This window comes from Aplysia californica, unplaced genomic scaffold (assembly GCF_000002075.1).
Source record: "Aplysia californica isolate F4 #8 unplaced genomic scaffold, AplCal3.0 scaffold01111, whole genome shotgun sequence".
In the NCBI taxonomy this organism is placed as follows: domain Eukaryota; kingdom Metazoa; phylum Mollusca; class Gastropoda; order Aplysiida; family Aplysiidae; genus Aplysia; species Aplysia californica.
This window is the reverse complement of record NW_004798381.1, coordinates 139498-144960: the sequence shown is the minus strand read 5'-3', so window position 1 is coordinate 144960 and position 5463 is coordinate 139498. Positions and strand designations below refer to the sequence as shown.

The window sequence follows — 5463 nt, the reverse complement described above, 5'->3', positions numbered from 1 at the left end:
GGGGGAGGGGGAACCGAGACAGTCTTAAAGCTAGAGGGTATAACTATATAAGAAATTAATGTTGAGAAAGAACTGACAGCAGTTCAAACAACTATATAAATATAATGCAATCTGTAAAACTGGAAATCCGCCAGAGCCAGAAAGAAACGGTATGTTATATCAATATACTCCTCTTGAATGTAGTACAGGCCAATATTAAAAGAGACATTGTTCACGCACGCGTTCCTTACAATGCATTTCATTAACCATAGCAGCACCCGCCACACAGAGCCGAAACAACACATTATGCATTCAGCTATTTTTTTTCCATCGTAGGCTTTGACTCTGCCTGACACGGCCAACTCAAGGTGAGAGGGATACACCTTCCCAGCTTAAAGACCGACACTCCATAAATTGAACTCCACGAATCAAACTCGAATCTAAGCGCCTTACCGCTACAGAATCGACGCAGGTACATTTAGCGGAAATATTATCTCTGTTAACTATTGTTTATTTTCATCTTATATATGTGACGGTAGATCTGTCTTTGAGCTGTGTGTATTTGTATGTGTATGCGGAAGACAGGGTGTGTGGAAGAGTTTGAATGAGCATATTATGTGTGTATGTGTGTGGTGGAACACCACACCAATGTGCCATGAGTGTCTGGATAACAAAGATAAGCCCTATCTGATCTTCTAATCTCCTTGACAAGCACTCATATTTTATTTCCTACGCATACGATCATATGCACAATATACCTTTAATTTTTGTTTACTTTGTGTAAAGGGAAGCCTATCGACACAATGTAGGTCATGAAGGGTAAAAAAAAAATATATGGAAGTTGGACCTACCGGAGGCTCCCTCCAACCAACCGTATTTTCATGAACGTCAAGCATTCTGCCAACAAAGCTGCCAAGCGAATTCCACTTTTTAGGCTATTATTTAGTAAACGCTCTTGTATCTGATGTTCTTTACTGCAAATGAGCGTAGATGAAGATGATATTTATAGTTGCAGTAGAGTTTCTAAATGATCGGTGATGTATGTGTGTGTGTGTGTGTGTGTGTGTGTGTGTGCGTGTGTGTGTGTGTGTGTGTGTGTGTGTGTATGTGAGTGTGTGCGTGTGCGTGTGCGTGTGTGAGTGTGTGCAAGTGTGTGTGTGTGTGTGTGTGTGTGCAAACTCCGTGTCCAGGACATCTCACAGGACTCCTCGACAAGCTGTTCAACTGCTCTAAGCCCAGATACCCATGTATTTTTTCACGAGAGAGAGAGAGAGAGAGAGAGAGAGAGAGAGAGAGAGAGAGAGAGAGAGAACGGCTTTATCCTTTGAAATTGTACCTTACTTTATGTATCTTTTCTTGCTTTTAAACATTTTTAGGATCTGACTTCGACAAACTATCCCTCAAGCACATGCAACCGACACAACAAATTAAGAAACTGCTATACAACATTTTTCTTTAAATTTCAAAAGTTGGCCAGTCGTTTTGGCGGTGAGTAGTGGACAATGATGACATTGGAAATCAAAGAATTCCACCGCACCAACACGACACAATTATTATTTATGTCGTGCTTCTCTTATTTTCGTTGTCCAGGACCAACCGACAAAAGTTTGGTCTCCTGTTTTGTTCTCATGGGGAACTAGATCTAGACTTAATCGTTGGCTACCAGGTTTCTCAATCAAAGTGCAGTACTAGGCTATACATGTACTTACACTGTGGAACACATCGTTGCTTACGAATGACTTTTTGTTTGTACCTAATCAAAACCCGGAACTGAAGTTTGAATCTCAGTGAAGTCCAAAAATGTGTCTTTTTTTAAACTTCCTGAATTTTTCTTTCTCAACCGTCGTCCTCAGAGGGACCAACAGTTCCACCCTCAGAATGACGAGTACATCGTTTCTAGTAAGGCGTTAACTTGAGCAGGAATCACAAAGCGAGTAGATCTAGTTACGTTGAGCGATGTTTCAACTTTCGGCTCACACCAAAGAGGTTATAAGCTCACACGAAAATGTCTCATTCAGCCATAGCGCAAAACAGTGCGTCTGGGGACGCTGGAGGGGAACAATGAATTTCTCTTTGATTTACACTGAACATGGCGGAAACAACTATTAAATCGCACTGCTGAAAAGGTCTAAAAGTTAGTGTTTCGATGCATAGATGTAAGACTTTCACAGGCAAAAACTGAGTGAAATTTTCCAATATCTTAGACGAGGGGGACAGGACACACAGAAAGTGAAAGAAATAGTTTAAAAACCCACAGAAACAAGAAAAGAAAGTTGATAAAAGAAAGGAACAAATAAAAGAATAAACTACCCACCCCCCTTTAAAAAAAAAGTGAACCCACATTAGCTCTCGCGGCCAGGAGTACCAGATAATTCGAACATCAACGGTACGACTTACAGACTTGTTGGAAGAGGACATATTGATTTCTCAGTAGTCTTTGGTTTGTTTAGTTTTATTAAGAGCTTTATATCTCTTGCAGTTACTAGAAAGTGTTATACAAAAAGAGAAGGAGGAGAGTTAAAGAAAGGAGGAGCAAACCACACAAAAGCACAGGCCTCCCATCCACACAGTCTTAAGATGACAGAAAGAATACTGCAAAAAGACACAAGTCAACAAGCATCTCTTGAATTTTTTCTTTTTTTAAATTTCGTCTCGGATTCCTAATCTTCGCTTTAAAACCTTTCTGTTGGCAAAAAATGAAACAATGCAGCTAAAAATTGAAATGGAGATAGTTACAACTTCCCTAAGCAAGGTTAATGCGAGTATATAGATCCAGTCTGAGGAGGAAAGCACAATGAGCTATTGAATACTCTCACTAAATAGGCCTAGGTATTGATCAAGTTCCACGTGCTTTCAAGACAACCTATGTTATAAAAGATCAGCAATGATATTGGTGTTTAGTAGATGCAGTTTTTTTTGCCCTCCCCTCTCCCCCTCCATTCTCAACACAAAAAAGTCCTCAAAGCTGAAAAAAAAAAATCGTAAGCATAAACAATAAAATTATAAACGATTCCCCTTTTCTCCCTTGATAAACTTTATAAATCAAATAATAACAACACTGATAGAGTTAAACCGAACAAACGACAAAGACAACATAACACTCCTCCCTCCTCCACCCATGTACCATAACATAATAATAATATATAATAATAGATTACTTGTTAATGTCTGACGATGACCAATGCAACCGAACAGGAGGATGTTTCTCTCAGAGAAATAGAAGAAATAAGGATCAAAATGATTTGCGGCTTCTACAGTAAATGAAAAAAATTCTAGAGGAAAAAGCTCATAATGAGGCAAATGGTATGTTGTTCACAAATTTGTTACAGAAGCAAAGAGTGTCAATAACCGTCTGCCATATATAACAATTAAGAAGCAATTCGTACAAAGTCTGGTAAAAAAAACCAACCTCAACGTAAAGTTAAATGTACCTAAGACAAGTCGGTTTGTTCTGCGTTTATATTATGTTGATTGTAAATAGTTTTTAAATGTTATTATCCATCTTTGACCTGATTTAGATTACTGAGGAGACACGCAGCTTCCAGCCTGTCTGTCAGGCCCAAACTGAGCTGAGTGGGAAAAATGAATCCAGGCAGAAAAACGAAGTACTCGATAAAGTAAACTGCATTGCAATGCGAGAACCGAAATTATCTTTTGTGTACAACAGTAAAGAGCGCATAGTAAAAAAAAACAGCAACTAATGTCAAATGTGTGTTTCTTTCATACCATCAAATAAAAGCAAAGAAACATATATAAAAACTCCTTCGCCATCTTTTACGAGTCGCGTCTTCGCCAGGAAAGAGAGCCCACAATGGGGGTGAATATAAATTATTATAAAGCTTGGACGTGAAAACTTTTCATTTCTCAACACTCAACACCGGTAAAAAAAATTTCCGGCGTTTGTGGTGTTCACTGTTTCACTGTGGCACATAGAAGACCCAAGTTCGATTTCCATGAAGGGAGAACTTTTATCGAGTATCTCGGGTTGGTCCTGACAGGCGGTGTCTCTTCTTCTTTGCGTTCCCCTGCTAGATCTCAGGGGTAGTCAGTCAACTACCGGTTCTTCAACCTGCAGTGCAAACAGGTTTTACGTGTGTGACCGTTTTTCCTATCTCGAGGGGACCTTTGCCTTCTAGCAGCTAAATTCTGATCTCAAAGATACTCTGAATACTATTTTTATACTGACTAGAGTATTTTCAGATTTGGTAGGAATTAATTTTTGATTTTTGCCGGGATAGCGGCCAAAGCCCTACATTGATCCGTTTTACAACCACCAAGGGACTTTTAAATGGGACCTCTGAGATTTTTCACCGTTATCCGAGAAGGCCATCTTACCTATCCTAAGGTCAGGGGTGCTGGTGAACTGAAAAACAACAGTAAGAAGGAGCCAGGAGTAGCAGTACACAGATCAGGCGTAACGGAGAGAGGATCCCAAAGGAGGCCGGGATGGGGTGGGGATAAAAAGTCGTTGACAGAACAGGACTAGAAAACAGGAAATTGGGTGAAAAGAGAACGTTTTAGAGAAGAATGGTTTTTTGTCGCCATCAGGTTTCGATTCTGAGGCCATTTGAATGAGACGCTAACACAATACCCCTAGATTACGAGACCTTTATAAACAGGGTCTGAGTCCGTCTCCTACATGATCTAAATTGTGTCGATGAAGCCAACGGTTCTCCTCGCTTCATTAACGATGGGAATGAATGACTCAGCCATCTTCTTCCTGCAGCGTTAAAAAGACAACAAATTCCGCATCTGGCCAAGGCATATGTCTTACGAGGCATATTTAAAAGTTTACCAGATGACGCGACACGATGAATGGTCTTCTCGCATATTTCTTTTCCCCTTTATCTGTATCTCTTCATCTCCATCCCCCCCCCCCCAATCCCCCTTTTGTTTTCTTCTTCTCAACTTCTTCAAATTCTCAATAGCAGAGAAATCACACACAAGTTCTGGCAAAAGCCGATCTCATTTCAGTCACAATACGAAGCGTCACGTTCCCAATAAATCTGACCATTTAAATCATTGGAGTGTACAACATTACGCATACGCTTTTACATCAACCACAGAAGATGTAAATAATCGAAAAATGCGTTTCACCAAGCGCATAAATTCCCTATCGCGTGGAAAAGCCACGAGAAATCTCCACATCTAAGACCCTCTTGGCATAGGTAATCTTAGAATGGGTCCAACAGCCAGCTCGTCTCATCCTAACGTTACACGCAAAACAATTAAATGACAAGTGGAGGCACCCAAAGCCTTGCCGCCTATTCTTACTCAGCTCAGATTTTCCGCGCGTCTTCAGGTAAGCTACAAGTTGGAATGTCACCAGGTAACATTAGGGACATGGCAGGTAACATTAGGACATCCGACACTAGCCTCATCATCCGTTTGTCATTATTCCGCTATTTACATCAGCTGATGTTTTAAATTAAGCGCCCGTTCTCGTGACAATTAAAAACACGCTAATCTTGTATAACAACCCCC

General features: G+C 40.3%; 1 protein-coding gene across 3 annotated transcripts in view; it reads right to left on the bottom strand.

Annotated features, from left to right (window-relative positions):
• The window catches only part of LOC101849509 (GAS2-like protein 2), a gene marked incomplete at its 3' end in the record, with an annotated part of 48336 nt that overhangs the window by 40561 nt on the left and 2312 nt on the right, over positions 1-5463 (bottom strand). The window contains 1 exon segment of one of the 3 annotated variants that reach the window (XM_013090023.2): positions 1689-2184. 3 annotated transcript variants of the gene reach the window in all.